We start from the raw sequence: 18,173 nt of genomic DNA, 5'->3' as shown, positions 1-18,173 counted from the left end.
TGAATTATCTGGAAAGTTCAGATTATTCATTCAAGTTGTCATTGTCAAAGAGTGAGTTTATTACATTCCTCTTGGGTTGTGTTGTCTCATTTTTTTTTTTTTTTATTATCTATGTTGGTAGAAAAGCAGAAACTTTCGTTAGCATGAGAAGCAATACTGGTAACATATTTTGAAGACATGACATTCTACAATAGTCCCATTTTGACACACCAACAAAGCAGCTCTATTGTAAAATTTCAGGATGTAGAGGGGGAATTTAAAGAAAATTTAAAATTCAGAATATTATTTTGTCTATGTCAGCATCTGCTGAAATAAAGCTGCTGCATTTTGGTCCCTACAGGGCTAAGTCAGGAATGGTATATCCTGATGTCCTTATGAAAGTTAAATAAACTTATTTCTTTCCTAGGGCTATCATGTCGAATCATATTTACAACCATGCACACACAACTTTCTTTAACATGAATGCTAGTAATTTTTCATAAGCCCAACCTACAGTTACAGGTTAAAATATTAAAATATTAAAATAATGCTCCCAGTGAAGTGGTAGGTTAAGTAAGCTGTAAGTTAAGAGAATGCAAATGATAATATGTAAATATATACAAGAAAAACAACGCTTTCTGAAGTCACCAAGATTTCTATCAGGCAAATAGATTTGAAAAGTAAATTTCAAGGTCATTCATCTGAAAATCAGTCACTGCCATAGTACAGACCACCTAACAGACACTGTTCACTGATGGAGGTTTATCTTTCTAAAGTTTTCCCAGTCTGTTTCAAGGTTAAAATGCTCTCTATTATTTATCAAGCACAGGAAAGATAGTCATACAGAGCACAGATATAAAGCAAGGCCTATCAATAATGTTCATTTCCATCTAAGCACAAAATGTGTTTGGGGAGCACAATTAGAAGATCAATCTCCAATACATGTATCAGGGAAAATGTTACCTGTTTTCTGCCTTTGTTGTCCCCCTGCTTCTGTTTACCTATATTTTTGTTATGGTCAGTTCACATCTAGGGCCCAATGGGTGATTAGTTAATAAGAATTTCAATGAAATTGGAAGTAAAATGCAGCATACAGTAGGAAAAAGACCAGTAGAAAATTTTCTGCAGCCTCCACCTTATTTTCCTTCAAATTTCCAATGAAAAGTATAGTTAAAAAAACATAGAAAGGTACGTTGCCTTTGAAACAAATTGTGAATTGTTTCATTCAGTGTTAAAATCTTTCTAGAAAGTGTCTTTTTCAGTAAGGATCCACTGAAAGAAACCTGTATCTAATGTGATGGTTTTAGGTTATGCAAAGAATGCTATTATTGCTTTAAATAGAAAGAGAAGACTGTTGTGTTCCATCCTAGCAATTCTACAGGCAACAATTCTACACATTTCGAACAATACAGTCTAACTTTATAGCAAGTGTATAGCTTACTATAAGACTACACAGCTAATTCAGAAAAGTACATTGATTTGCATTTTTTACACAGTTTTGCAATGTGAATCTAAACAGTAAGATCGATTCTTTGTTTTATTACATCAATATGCTTAAGGACTTGCTGTACAAAGAAATAGGCTAGCTCGTGTCAGAAATTAAGACATAAGAGCATTCAACTCCTTGGGAATATCATGTGATGACCGTATAGATGATTCCCCAGTTCTCTCTTCCTCTCACATTTTGGTGCAACTTCTTTCTTTAAAATGATGAATATTGCAAAGAGAAAAGATGATGCCTTGATTCCACTCTTAATTCATTTTGCCATGGATTTCAATATCTTTAAAAGAATACTTTCTTAGTGATTTCAAGGTTGGAATGTTTTGTCTTGTTCCAATCTAAATTTTGTTACTGCATTTATCTGGTAAATCTTCCACTCCTCTGAAGGTATCTGAGATTTACATCTTATCTCTGCATGTATAGAACTTTGCTAGCCTGGTTTCCCTCAAAGCTGGATGTTACTGTGTGTGATTCATAAAATCATATCCTTTTTTTTTTTTTTCTTTTTTTAAAGTTTAAACCAAAAAACAGATGTGTCTGAAAGCTTTCCTAAAGCTGAACTGAGATGATACAAAAAAAAAACTCCAGATGACTTATAGCAATCCAACAGAACTAATAGGATACAGGATACTTGACCTGTGTTTGAAGTTCTCTGCTGGCATATTGAATTCATGATCACTCTTCCCTAGAGCTGGAAAAGGAACTTACTTCTTCTATGTGTTACAGGCTGATGGTATGAACATATGCAGAAGAAAGAAATCAAGTGGGGCTTAGCATGGTAAGATCTAGCTTTAGCACAGCTAAACAGGAAGAAAATATGGATATATGTTGAGTGTTTACACATTAAATATTCTTACTTGAAAAAGGATTTTTATGTATGAAATAGCCATACAGAAAATTTTAGATTCCTTGGAATAAAATACAATATTCACATATAAATAAATTATTAAAGCAGATGTTCTGACTGGTTTCTAAGAAATATCATGCTTTTGTTTTAATACAATTTTTATATTTTTTAAACTCTTCAGAAACTTAAGTTCATTACAGAAGGCTTCTTAAATTCCTTAATAATTGTATATTTAGATTTAATTAGTGGAGAAATTTCTTGCATAATATCCAAAAGTTATCTGATATTTTCACAGTGTATCTGGAAAAGTTGCAGCTGCTTCCATTGTTACTTTTTAAATTACAATTTTTTGGCATCAAATGCAATCATCCTGCATATGCTATCAAAGACCTATATTTTCTAGAGAGTTAAAACTTGAAAATCAATAAATCTAATTAAGAACTTCAAGTTTCTGGAATTCTCATCAAGGCCACTTTCTGTACAATAAACAATAAAAAAAAAAAAGTCAAACTAAGCTGAAATAAGAGATTAAGAAAAAAACCCAGTTCAACTAAAAAGTGCCAGATCCTTCAAGTAAATAATTAGCAAAGAATTGTGACAAGAGAGTCTTTCTGATTTGGGATATATTCATACCATGAAAATATTTCGTAGGTTTGTTCCAAGTAGGAACTTTTAACCTTTGCATACACAATGAACAAGAAAGAGTTTAAATTGAGCGTATGTAATTTAGCGGCACTGCTCATTTGTAAAGTCACTGAACCCAGTCCAGATGAGGGATAATAAGGAGAATATTTTCATTCATCCTGTAATAATTTATTCATTTCCCACCATCAAAAGACAGCCCAAATATACCAGTAGAGATCCAGGACACATGCTACAGTGGAAATCCCTATTTAGCCTTAACACCTAAACCATTACACATCTTTCTTAGCATCTGTTGTGATCACAATAAGAACTCTTGTTATGAAGGTCCAAGTCCCTAAGAACTTAAAAAAGTATAGAGACAGCAGTATAAATTGCATGTAATTCCAAGATGCTGCAATACTTTTAAGAGGTGGTTGAACATAAGATCAGAAATAGCAGCTGGGATTTCCTGGTTCCTCTTGCTTGCTGTAATTTCTTGAGTTAATCAAAAGATGGAGTAAGAATTTAACATTAAATCCAAGTTTTCAGAGCTACTGTTGACTTACTGACCTATATATGTGTGTGTTCTTATTTTCAATGAAAATATTTACACCCCTGTCCACCCATCTTCAGTATTTTTAAAGGTGGTACAAGCAATGAACACAAGTTTCTGGGGACAATGTGGCTCACCAGTCTTCATTCACACTAAATCTTGCAAGGAACTAACGCTGCCAAGCTACTATAATTACAGATCCAAATGTTTGTGCATCTGGGCTCTTGCGCATGTGTAGGAGTGCACCAGCTGTTCCCTTCCTCTGCATAATTTTCTCCTTTCCATTTTACCTTGTGAAGTAAGGTTTCCTAAGGCAGCTGATAAAAAATTTGGGATCAGATGAGCATGAACTTTATCACCTAACTCAGAACTGAATCTCAAGTACACATCGATTCACCAACCATGGTAAAAACTAGGGTTTTTCCTTTGATCCTTTTGATCATTTAATGAGGCAGTGGGAGAGCAAGAACAAGTGAAGAGTGAGCTGGAAATCACATTCAATATGGAGTGAGTTAAACTGTTGTTATGGACCTAGGGGATGATTGAAGTAGAGACAGAAGCATGGTTAAAAGCATCTGGCACAGCCAAGAACAGAAGAACAGAGGTGTGAAGCTGGAGAGGATAATGATAGATACTGGGATATTCACAAAGTGAAAGAAGAAGCCAAAAAAATTAATGGATACACTGTACTTGAAATCAATTTCTTCTAGAGGCTTGTAGTTTCATAAAAGTTAAGAAATGGGGCAAAACAGTGCTATAAACTTTGCAATATATTCATCTACTCGATTATAGTCTCAGTTGCTGCAGTGACCCACCACTACCTCAATGTTTGGAATAATTACATATTCAATTACCATTCCTCCAAATACTTTAAGGAACTGTGTGTGGAGTTAAGTTTTTTTGTTGCTGTTTTCAGGATTTTTTTTGTTGTTGTTGTTGTTGGTTTTTTTTTTGTTTTTTGTTTTTTGTTTTTTTTTTTGTTTGGTTTGGTTTGGTTTTTTGTTTTGGTTTTTTTTTGTTTTTGTTTTGTTGGGTTTGTTTGTTTGTGTGTTTTTTCTGGTTTCCTTTTTTGTATTTTTTTTGTTTTATTTTGTTTTGTTTTGTTTTTTTTCTTGGAATTACTAGGAAATTAATTCCCCTTCTCAACAGTTCCTAACTACCAAGGCAGAGCACATGCGAGACAAACCTCAGTAGTCACACAACAGACCATCACGTATCTGTCACAGGCCACAGTGCACCAAGACTCTGTAGAGGATGTCTCCTGATCATCTGGAGCTGCTGCAGGTGAGTGCTGGGACAAACAGCACAGCCTTGGGGAGAGCTGTGCAAAGAGTCCTGCAAAGATGGGCTGTGAGGAGCCTCACCCGTGGCTCACCCAGACACCCTCAGCCCTTTGGCTTGGGAGCTCATCCCAGCTCAGTCCCTGCCCCAGATGCTCCCCTGGGCCATCCAGGTGTGCACGTGTCCAGTCCTGTCCCTGGCCTGATTCCACTGGCTTCTCTTGCTGCCTTCTCTTCAGACATAACTGGTAACAAAAACTTTGTCTAGGGATGCCTGGGCTCTCACCAGGCGGTGGATCTTCTTTCCTGTTTTAGGGATAGCAGGATTCTGTCTAGATGCGAGTCTGCTGTCACCCTCAGCACCCAGCTCCCTTCCCTCAGTGGAGTAACCCACCCTTGCTGCTTCTTGAGGAGATCAACTAACTTGATGAAAGGATGCAAATGTGCCCCTAGAGTGTAAATAATAGCCAGAGAATTAATGGAGACATATAGATACATTGATATCTTTTCTGTTTTTGACAATACAGGCTGATTTGCTCATGATAGAAGAGGTATAATTTAGATGCAGTTTTGAAAATAATGTAAGTAAAAGACTCAGAAGTGCATAAAGTTCAAGATACCTTATTACACTATAACATGTAAAAGGAACATGTTCAGATCTTTGTCTGTGTGTCACTCAGAGGGCATCCCTTTTCTCCAAGAGAGGCCATAACGTCTTCCATGAAAATATGTTCAACTCACTGTTTAGGTAAAATCAAGTACGAAGAGGAAGGATTTCTAATGTGTTCTCAGTGTTATTGAATCCGGATTTCTACTGCACTAAGTGGAGAACGGAAAGACTCAACATAATGTTATCTCACCATGAGGTACAAATTTTGCAGGGACATTTTCATTCTTGTTCCAGATGCACTTGAGTGATACCTTAGTGCAAGTCCAAATCCTAAATGACTTTTCAAAGCAGAGCTGATTCCTCCAATTTCATTGGGAAATGATCTGTCAGCCTGTGTAAACCTTTGGGCTTAGAGACCATGTGCCCTGTACTGCTCCTACTAAACAGGAAGTCATACTCTTCTAGAATAAACTTCTGACTGTTTTTAGATGAGAGAAATTTTTGCTACCATAGTTAGAGCAGAAAGTGGCAAAGCAGTAACTGTGAAAGATTCACATGGTTAAATACCAGTGGTAAAACCCTTAGTTTCCTAGGAAAGGAAGCAAAGCCATACAAGTTTCCCCCCCACGCCTCTAACTTCTCTTCAGATATTTTTCTCCTCTTGAGAGAGCCTTCTTGTCTCCAGAATTCTTACATTGCTCACAGCAAATTCTTACTCTTTTCTATATGCATATAGGTTACATCCATCAGTTATGCAGTTGATTTTCCCTGTTCCATCAGCATCAATTAATTCTTACTATGTCATAATATTAAATATTATTATATCCAAATTGTATTCTTGAGTAAGTAGCTTGAAAAGCGTAATACATTTTAATACATAGCCATTATATTTTATGGGAAAATTTTGCATAGAATACTCTAGAAAAAACAAAGATGAATATTTGTGGAGAGTTTCTCAGAAGAATGGCTGCGTAACAAGGGTCACGATAAAGTGCAGCCATCAGCTACGTGACTGGTGGCAAGTATACATTACCCGTGAGAACGGATGCAACAGGGAGGTTGAAAATACATAGTATGCAGAAAGATACATAAAGCGAAGAAATTTTGCAACAGCAAGGCCAAACACAAAAGCTATATGCGTCATAGAAAGTAACCAATAATGAGCTGTATTTTTGCAATATGCATGAGCTAATTACTGTCTGTATAAGTATGACAAATTTGGAAGCAATAAACTAAGACTTGTTGACCATGATAGCATGAGATTCGTCTCCCGCAGTTCTTTCCAACAAATATTTTCATCTTTTTTCATATAAATAAGTGTTTGCCCGGTCACCTTCTCATGTTTATGCTTCATTCCCAGACTTTCATATCTGCCCATATCAGTAACACTGAAATCCTGTTTTAGTCAAGACTGTGCCTGAATTTTCCTATTGTCTATTATTATGCTTGAGCTGGCTTGTCAGGTAAAGCCTCCATTATGCATATATTTCCACATGCTTCCTACAACTGCTAGGAACTCTTAAGAGATGCAAGCGTAAACATTTTCATTTATTTGTTTGTTTTATTTTCAAAATAAGCCATGAAACTCTTCAATATAATCTACTCTGCTCTTAGTTGAGTAACCATTTAAGCATACTACAGTGAATGTCCATCCTCCCACATCTTTCAACTTCTTTACTCCTCATCTAAATTTAGTTTGTTGGCAATTCTAAAAGAGAGTCCCATTTTTCTTTCTCCTGCTCTCAGACACTCACTACGGATGACTTAAATTTTGAATCAAAATGAAAGAATTAGCAGGCCATAGTAGAACAGAACAACAGGAAATGATAAATAACATAAGCAGCTGAAATGGTAGGCAAAAATGCCAGTAAGCAGAATGCAATTATTTAGGCAAGCTGGGAAGTGTCCAGGACACTGATGCCAATATGCAAACTACTGGAAACCTGACATGAAAGATTAAGCATAGGAGTAATCATACTTAGTACTCCTGTAATATTTTAATCTTCAAAATACAGAGTCAATGAATTAGCCATAATTAATTTTCCACAACTGTTCAGCACAATGATTTACCAACACGATCTATAGCATTACTTCAAACACCCACTTTTCTCCCCATTGCTGTCCTTAAAAATGGGCTAAAGGCTGAAACAAGGCAGGGAAAATCTTTGTCATAAAGCATACAAGATTTTACTTTAATCTTGGAGATTACAGTTCTTATTTTTCAGTACTCTGAAATTTTGGATAGAAATTATGTGCTTCAGTATGAAAAAACTTCAAATCTCAGATCTCCAGACAAACTTAACAAAAACTTAACTCAAATAAAAAAAAATATTTCTTTCAAGTTTCTAACATAAAATGATTTAGACCTGAAATTCCATCTCAGAGGCCATGTTCCAAAGTTCCTGTTTCAGTCCTTTTTCTCCAGGATTTCTTAGAAATATTTTGGTTGTCCCTGTCAAGAGTAAAGTCCAGATGTCAAAAAACCTCACTGGTGCTGTTAGTAACTGCGCTGAAACTCAACTTAGTTTCAAATGCTCTCAAGCTGCTGTCTCTGACTACAGGGTAGTGCCAGGGCACAAGGGACTTTCTATCAGTTTTTTTATCCCCAGTCTTCCCCATCAGCAAATGTAGCTGGCTTATCCTGGATTCAGAGGCCAAATCATGACTGAGCATGCAGGAAATGTGAGTAATCAGGAACAGTGGCTCATGAGCACACTTGGAGGCTAAAATAAAATATAAATGCTTAGACTTTGCAAGGAGTCAAGAGATTCCAGGTCAATACTGAGAAAGTTGGAAAGGCATCTTTCTAGGTCCATCACTGGGTGTGGAGAGAATTTGATACACTGGACCCATAAATTTATGAGGCTACTCAGAGCTGGATGTCCTTTTCCCCCTGTCCCAGGGCATTCTTTCCACAGACAAGCTGGACTATACATTCGAGGATTTCTGAGACATCATAATTTTCTGAGAGTAAATTTGCCTCAGAAAAATTGTGACCAACTCTAATTTTACCTGAGCTCATTTAAGTTCTATCAATGACTAATTTGCAATATCACAAAGGCAGAGTCTTTCTGGCATACCTCATTTTAAGACTTGTCTACATTCTGCAGCAGACATTATTTAAGGAGGAGCTTGCAAAATATATTATGCATGTATGCCTCTTTCTTAGCTGTACAAATTGATCTCTAGAGTTTGCCATAAAATGCTCAAGTGCAAAGAGCTAAAAACATGAAAGAGTAGATGGAGAATAACTAATATGCTTCATTAATATCATGAGAGAGAGAGAAGGAATAACATTAGTTTTTATTAGTTGATTACTATTTGTACAGTTCTCTGAATATATAACATGCTCCATATAAGCATTAAATTATTATTAATATTAGGCTGTCAGATTTCTCTGTGTTTTACTTCTCTCACTTGCTGGGTACTATGAAAATGAATACATGCCTAAGAGGATGAGCACTAGATCAATCAAATCAAATCAAATCAAATCAAATCAAATCAAATCAAGACAACACCTTTAACGAGCATTGCTGAATCTTTTTTGCAGATGGCAGCAATGCTTTTGCACCTGCTGCTGTAATATTTATTGAAGCACTTCCGACTTCACATTTTTTTAACTTTTTGGCAGTATGAATAGACCAACACTGACCCTACTATATATTTATTTTGATGGTATACTTTTGTGCTAGTTGCATTTCTATCTATTTGCAACCAATTTTGAATCCTTTACTGACATATTATTGTTACAAGCACTAGTTTTGTTAAAAGTCATGAGATCTTCATTCTACCACTTTGCTTAGAGTGAATACTTACTCTAATTTTGTGCTGATGTCCTGATTGTAGACTGTGTTTGGCCTACTTTATGACGTAAGCATCAGATGAAAATTAGAAGTCTGCCCTTTTAAGACAGTTACATGTATTTACACATTATGATGTCTGGGTTCAATTTCATATAGTATATAAAATTCATATGGGCATGCATATCTATATGTGTATCAGTGCCCTGTTAATGCAGTATAATTACACTTGCAAGCTGACTTGACTAGTGCTTTGCAGAATCAAGTGAATTTCCTTTCATAAAGGACCTGGCTAATCTAAGAATCAGAAGTTCTGCCCTAAAAAGGGCAAAAAAAACTATTGTAGTGCAGCTAAATATACCAAAGAGAAAATCTGAGAGGCAATTGATAGCAAAAGACACAGAAAAGGGGTTAAAACTACAGGAAAAAAGCCCCCCACCCAAAAAAACTGAGAACCAAACCAAAATCAATACCAAATACAAAACCAAAACCAAAAGTGACCCTTTTGAAAGATCCAGGAGAGAATTTATGAAAGAATTTTGAGGTTAATGCTGATGATTTTATAGTGCTTTGTTTCCTTAGGTGAAGGGTAAAGCAGGGTTTCTCATGCCCCATGTAAGTATGGATGGGATTGTATCAGAATAACCTGGCTTCATCATCATCTTTTCCTCCTAACTGAAATAATCACACAACAACAGATTTTGACTAGTTTGAAAGAAATGTATATCCTTGTTCCTCTGGACTGTGACATCATCCTATGGAGTTCAGAGCGTTGCAGTCATTTTTTCTCTTTGGTATCACTGTATATTATCAGAGTGGAAGGTGATAGTTAGCTAAAGGACTTACTGAAAAAAACTTGATTTTGCTTCACTCTCTGTAATGTATTACATGGTAGATAAGAAAGAAGTGGAACATGTGTATAATTGTTAAGCAAAATAATTTAGCAGTAATATTTAGGGCTGCAGTGCAACAGGAAAGGCAAAAGAAGTCTATATGCTAAGGAAAGAAACACCTCTAAATAAAAACTTATCTCTAATGACTTCCTACCAGTGTGAGACAGGATTGACACTTTTGCTCATAATATCTGAATGAAATGTTAGCAGCAACTAAAGCCATGGAAATGGACTCACATGCCCTGTGGGTGTGAATCTACAGCCCAGAATTAACTGGGTTACTTTTACAAAGTGTAGTGTTCTGTAAATTAGCCAAATTTCTAAATTAATTTGGAATTTCTGATAAGTATCAGACTAATGTATTGGAAGATTATTTTTTAACCTCCTGCTAATGCTGCTTGAAGCTTGCTAGGCAGGAGCAGCATCCAGGGACATATATTTGTTCATGCCCTTGTCTTTAGCTTGCCCTACAGCGTGTCAAGGAATAGCAGAAAGCATTGCTCTGGATAATGTTTGCTGTTATGCTCTGGCCTCATTATATTTTGACTGGGAAAAACCACTCTGTAATTCATATAAATAAGATTTTTTTTTTTGTTGAGACCAGTGTACTGAGAGAAACATGCTCTGTATGCCTGTGACTCATAAACTAATTCATACATATCATGTGTCAGAGTAATATTTTGTACAGATTTATTGAATTATTTTGTAGCCTCTGTTGCTTTTCAAAGGCTATTTCACAGCAGGAAAATCCAAATTATCTGCACTCATTTCTAAATATCTTTAACTATATGGCTCTATATATGTGTGCTATAATTACTGAAGTATCAGTGAAACTTAAACATTGAAAAAGGAGTTCATTTGCACGTGGACCTAAAAATTAGTTTTCCATTCAACTTTAAAATAATGAAGACTCAAGTTAAAATGAGCTGCTTTTTAAAACTATACTGAAATTCCCAAACCTCCCTCTCCAATGGTTAGAAGAAACCAGGGCAATTGATTTGTTCAGACTTTGCATCATATTTTTAAACCTTTAAATTAAAGAAAAATAATTCTGTCCCTCGGTCCCCATCTGACCACCTGATGCAAAAAAACCAGAATGTCTCCTTGAAATTATAAACTTGACCTCTACCTGTTCCTATCTATCAAATCTAAAAATTGTTCTTATGCTCAACATTATCTCCTCTGGGCTCAGAGATGAAGAGCTGGCCTCAGGTGACCTACTAGAAAAACTTCAGTAATATAGCATACACATTCTATTTACTGAAATGAAGGAATATTAGCAGTTGGTACTAATACTTTATTTAGGAGGACTGCAGTTGAGAGAATGTTGTAATGAGATTGGCGTTTTACATGAGGAATTGGTACTACTTTCCTAAAATGCACCAGTGGTCTCCAAGTTATATTTGTGCTTCAGAGATAAGCCAAATGCCATTATTCTGTCCTGCAGCAGTCTGTATTTTTAGAAAAGATGAAATAACCAACACTTGCATTTTTTACATCTGTGATATGAACCAATAACCCCATGAAATTGGATGAGCACTAACCTTCTGTGAAAAATGATTAGCCCTATGTTCTAAGATAAAAATAATAAAATATGAAAAGTTTTTGAAGGGCAAGAATTACTCCTCCTGAACCGAGAATTAGATTTCTTTGTGGAATTACTGAGCAGATTTTTTTTTCCAGAAAAGTGTGAAGCAGAAAGTAACACTATTTATTAAGATTTAATGAAATGCATGGAAAAGCTTGACTCTAAGACACATTTCTCAAAAACAATGTGGTAGCTGGGATTTCTGTTCATGCCTTTCATCTTGATCTTCTTAATGCATGCAAGGCAGAATATGCTGGTCCCACCATCAGGAAGACATTAGGCCTAAAATAACTTAAAATTAGGTGCTTTACCAGTCATATACATTAGCTCATTTCAAGTTTTGCTTAACACCACATAAAAACCTTTAATTTAAAATATTTTCTATTATATTCTAGGAAGAACTAATTTTATCTTTTTTAACTCAAAGAACAATATTTCCCCCAAACTACATTTGAATTCTCTAAGTAGAAGATTGAAACACATCCATAAATCACATTTGTTTTTATATTTTTCAATTATTTTTGGTTTTTAGTAGCATATTTTCCTGGTTTTGTCATGTGTAATTCAAAAAATCACACCCCTTAATATCTTGATTCTACTATTTAATCAGACTTAAATACCTTTAAAAACCTAAAGAACATAATTACAGATTAAATTATTTTAAAGAAAAAAGTTAACATTTTCAAAAACAGCTACATGGCTTTGAAGCTGGAATTCCATGTCAAAAATTATTGGTGAATCTGGAGATTGTTTGCATTTTATTCTATGCCAACAGAATTTAAGCAATTAAGTGCTTACATTCCTTTTGATAGTTTAACATAAACTTTAGGAGAAAGAATAAATTACAGGAAAAAGAAGACTCTCTGATCTCTTTTTTATAAAGTATTTGTTATACTGTCTGAAAACAGAAGGCTGTTGAGTACTTAGAGGTTATTAAAAATTTGGAAGTTATATAAAGGATGAGGCAAGAAGAAACACTAGAAAATTTAAATCTTGGAAGTAGAAATGGCGTGCTAATTGGGAAAAGAAGACTAGAAGTGCCTCTGGATATCCATAGTGTCCAATATTGAGAAAACTACCCTGGCAGCCTCTTGGTAGAGTGTTGGACTTTCCTAGAGGCTCTCCCAGTGACTGGCACCTTTGTATCACTTAACAGACCCAAGGCAGATGGGCTTTGCCTGGTGGAGTGCCAGAGCTTATCTCTGTCTCACTTCTGTGAGGGAACGATGCTTTATATGCCTCTTGTTTTGAGACAAGGTCAAACAGCCTGATAGAATTCCACTCATCCAAATCTTTATGGATGTATGTGTATGCATCTGTTTTAAACTCAAGACACTTCAGAATCCAGTTATCTCCCTGTTTCTTTCAACTGCAATAAATTCTTATATCTACCGGAAAGCTTTTCTGACGAGTAAATTTGGTTTTGCCGTATATGCAATGATACTGGTACTATGACCCTGATGAGAGTACTTGGAAACACCAATAGGTTTAAGTTCTAATTAAGGAAGCTAGAAAATAGGAACAAGCAAACCAACAAACCAAAGCCTGATATCCATATACAAAACATAAAATTGTCTGGGGATGGCAAATCGGAAGTGCTTTGATAACAATCATCCTTTAGGAACTTATAAAGATCATTCCAACAGGACAGAGTTTGTCCTTGAGTTTCAATTCCCTTGGGGTAGAAATAGGACTAGAAATAGGATAGTGAATGAGTTTATGTGCTCCATACTGGAGGAGATTATGGATGTTTTCAAACACAGGATACAGATACAGGGAATGGGAGAAAGTTCTTACAGCTACACTGGTTTCATCTTTATATTGAGTCAAATGATTTTATTTAATGACTAGCATCTTTTTACTCTCCACTTAAGTCAGATATTTAACTCCTAACACTTCTGGACAGAGAATCTGTAGATGATCTTAAAGGAACAAAGTAAAACTGCTTATACATGTAATAATGCTACCAGTAAAGACATAATGTCTTGTATCATACTTCACAGTGTTCTTCGATTTGGTCTTTGGCCCTTCTGACTTTATAGGCTGTACAATTTGTCCAATTAGTAAGCCCATAAGTGAAAAGCTAGACAGAGATATCCAAGCCAACCACATCAGACTTAGCCTGTATTCCAAATGAAAACAGTCTGGGCTTTGCTAAATTCTCTTTATGACCTTACCCACTGTTCCTCTCATTAACTTTCATGGTGTAGTACACTAATGGCACTGGACAGTTTCTGATATCTTAATATGTATGAACAGTCAAAGCTAGTTGAATATGATAGAACATTGACTTAGACAAATCTTTGAATTGGATATATCTAGAACTTGTCCTTTATGTGATCTCCTCTAGACAAGCTCTAATATTGGCTCTTTAACTGGAAAAGGTAGCTTTTCTTGGAGTATAAACTTTAAAGGAGACAAAATTTAGAATGACTATCTGCCTGGCAATAAAATGTTTATTGAGTTCTTCCTTGAAAGAATGTCTTTGGCACAAAGTCTTGGTCTGAACTAGTTCAGAGACATCTTGGGCTATGACAAACTTAGCTTATTTCTCTGTTGTCTTCTCCTGCTTCCATGGTCAGGATACCTGATTCTTGTTCCTTTCTGTATTTTTTTCTTCCCCTTTCTTTTCTTCCCCTCCCCTTCTTTTTGAGTTAAAGGTTCTCAGGCTCTCACTGTCATCACCTTGCTTTCTTTTCCCCTCTATATATTGCAGACTGGAAACCTCTTCCTCAGACATGCCCATGATTCATCTCACCTTCTCCTTTGTCTTTACAGAAAGGCTGACATCAGAAGAGAAAAAGCCTGAACATTCATTGCTTGGAATTTTCCAAATAGTGTGGACACACTATGTTAGCACAGCCTGCACCCTAAAAGCTCGTCACTGACTTAATAAATCAGCCAGGAGCTCTGTACCAAGGTCATACCCTCATTGTGAAGAGGGAGAATAGCACTAGTGTTAGAGGAGAAAATGTGGAAGTCACTGTATCACATCTGCATTACTACTTTACATTTGGGGGCTTTTTTCTTCAAGGCAGGATTATTGAAAGGATCACACTCAGTATATCACAAAGATTGAAGAATACTAGAAAAACAGTAATGAGAGAATGACTGCACATCCTAGAAAAGAGATAAACTTTCCTGAACTGCTCTATTTCATTCACTAGATGATAAGGTATATCAACACATTTTGGATATTATGCTAAATACTATTTGTCTAAATTAATAGTCTGAAAGCACCTGTTAACTAACAATGCTTATGATTTTATCATTCTATTTGACTTAATGGTTATGAAAATAAAACATATTTCATTTGATGTGGATCGTCTTCTATGATTTGGAAGAAAACAGTAAAATATATTTATATTATTTGATTAGCAGCAAAAGCAAAATGAAACAAACAATATTGCAGTCATTAATCAGAATCAAGTCCCTGCTGTGCTAGGCACATATCAAGCTGACATGGGAGATATCATTTATTTATCACAGAGGGAAATTCACTTCTGCATAGAAAGTTACAGGTCTATATATAATCTAAAGCCTACATAAATCTACCAGTTTATGTTGATTTTCCAAATACTGTAACATATTTTTCATAAAGAAAACAAGATTACACAGGAGAAAAATTGCTTCCTTTTTTTTTTTTTCAAGTTGAATTTCCCTTTTATCGCATACAAGATTTAGAACAAGTTTATGTACCTAAGTGCCATTTATAAAGTTCAATGTGGCAATACTAACTGAAATTTTATTGTCTTATCTGCACTAAGGTTCTCTAGATGAACACAAGTCATTTTTCTGAAAACTTGATAGCTTGCTCTGAAATAAATGCGAGGAACCATTTATGAGCTAGGATATATCTAAATCCTCATGTTTCAATGATAACACTGTGCTAGTTAAAAGGCAAAACAGTTTGAACAAACAACAAATAGCTGAGTTTCCAACACAAACAGAGCAAGAAGTGTGTAAAGCATCTCATTTTAGATGTTTTTCTGCCATAAAAAGAATCAGATCTCTACCTTTAGGTTGTAAAATCAGTCATTCTGTATCCTGCATCTTCATAAAATTCATGACTTGAAAAATGGAGGACTGAATAAGTCATTGGAGGGTTTCTTGCAATGCAACATCGAAATATAACTCTTTCACACCAAGTCTAACAGCTGTGGCACAGCGCAAAGCGTGATGAATAGAAATTACTTGAGTGCCATAGTTAAATTAGTATTTCTACCTACATGTTTATGTAATTTGTGTTTGCATTGATACTAACATGGAAAAGATAAAAATAGGTAACTTTCTAACATTTTCTATGACAAGTATCCTCAGTTCAATGGTTTTTATATTAGTGGTGAAAAGAGAGTGTTTCTTGAACAAGGTTAGATTTTGGGAAAGCTCAAATTCAGAACTAAGTGGTAAGTAAAAAAAAATCCACATTTGTTCAAGAGGAATGCTGTTTCTTTACAACATCTTGCTCTGAGAGTCAAAAGTGGGAGCTGTTTGAAGCTTTTGAGATCTGTGAAATGTTCAAAGTTTAACCTGAGATAGATATAGTAGCAAAGTGAAAATGAGGTGAGCAAGAGAAATGAGGACTATAGTTTCCATGTGACTTAGAAATTTGTCACTTCTATTTCAATGCCTTTTATGATTCATGACTACAGAATACAAAATAGCACTGCATATAGTAAAAAATTACAAACAGAAGTTCTGAGGTGGATAAGCTACAAGCTATGCAAATCTGTCCAAAAAAAGGTGTCAATAAAAATTTTATAACTTCGCACTTGTTTTCTATGCATGCAGAACACATACCTTTCAAATGTATTATGCATAGGTATTTTTTTGTTTTTTTTTCATTGAAAAATAATAACTCATGACTTTAACATTTTTAAATTTTGGTCTCTTCAGGAAGCAGAGTGTTCTAAGTCTCTGTGAGAAGATGAGAGTGTAGATTCTGATGATATAAGGTGTCCTGAATTTTCCCTGCAGCTCTGGAAGAGATAAGATTTTAATGCCAGCAAAGAACCATTTGAACAGAAATAATATTTAAAAGGAAATTTCTACAATTTCTATACCTTTTAAAAGACACTACACTGTTAATTGCATGGCCAAAAGTACTAGATTAAGGAAAATAAACACTACAATTTAAAACTAAGATGTCATTGTGCATTGTATTTTTTTTAAATAAATACATTGGTTCTACCTTTAATGGTATTCTATGTTCCTAAATACTATTTTACTAAGCTTTCCTCTGAAACTGTGATGACAAGCCCATTTTTGCATATCTGCTTCACTGTTTGATGAGGATTGCATCCAGGAATGAAAGTTGAGTTTCACTTGCAGAATACTGATTTGTGTAGGTGAAATTTTAGAAAAGTAGGAAACATGATAACATAAAATAATGAATTCTCAAAGCTACAGATGATCCATATTTTCTAGATGCAGCATTCAATTCTTTACAAAGCATTAAATAAAATAGTAATTTTTTTAGCCAGAAATTCATAAATATTAGCAACAACACTTACACTACTTTTTGACACATAAAGTTGATTGTAAAAACCCACAAGAAACTAAACCATAAAAAATATTACTGATTTCCAGTACCACACCAGAGATGCTGCTAGCAGCACATTGTAATTAAATGCTGGCCTTTGGCATTAATTTTGCATGTTATAATCAGATTTTGTAAAATGGAAAATAACTGGGTATTAAAAATTTAGATATCCTTTAAAAGAAGGAAAACAGTGATCAATTACCAAGCTGGTGTGGTTCCTGGAAGACAAATGCATAGTAGTAAAAAAACATTGAAAGTGATACTGGATCAGACAACAACTGGAGTTCAAAATCACGCATATTTATTAAGCATATATAAAAAAAAAATCTCTTCATCAGTTTCAAATTGCTTCCTTACACCTTTGCCATACATACACCTAAGAAATAGAACAGTAAATACAGCAACCTTTTTCTCTCAGTACTCCAACATCTTGTATAATTAATGTTGAGGCAGTCCATGTAAGTACTATAAATGGTATGTGTGTTAGAGGTACATTAATAAAAAGTGGGTTTTTACAGCTTTTTGATATTGTTAGCATTTTTCTTGTATTCCTCCGAACTTGGAGAAGTACTGCAATATTACTTTATTAATAAAGTTTAAAGAAGGAAATATTTGGAGAAAAATAATGAGGTTGTAATATCTCCCTCACTGTCATTATTCATATGTGTCTGGAAACAATCCTATGTGCTTTGTGCTCTGGGATGACCTTGCTTGAGCAGGAATGTTGGACCAGATGATGACTGTGGTCCGCTCCAACCTGGCCCATTCTGTGATTCTGTGATTTAGTGACACATTTTAGGGAAGATGCAAACATGAACATTATTCAAACAAGTAGTCCTTTCTCTTCTCCTTTGCCCTCATACAGTTTCTGAAGATAAAGCAATTACCAGGATATGCTCAGTATCCACATTTTCCATCTCTTGTTAATTGTATGTGACTGTGTGATGAGGTTCCTG

This window comes from Sylvia atricapilla, chromosome 1, assembly GCF_009819655.1.
Source record: "Sylvia atricapilla isolate bSylAtr1 chromosome 1, bSylAtr1.pri, whole genome shotgun sequence".
In the NCBI taxonomy this organism is placed as follows: Eukaryota; Metazoa; Chordata; class Aves; order Passeriformes; family Sylviidae; genus Sylvia; species Sylvia atricapilla.
This window is presented reverse-complemented; position numbering follows the sequence as displayed.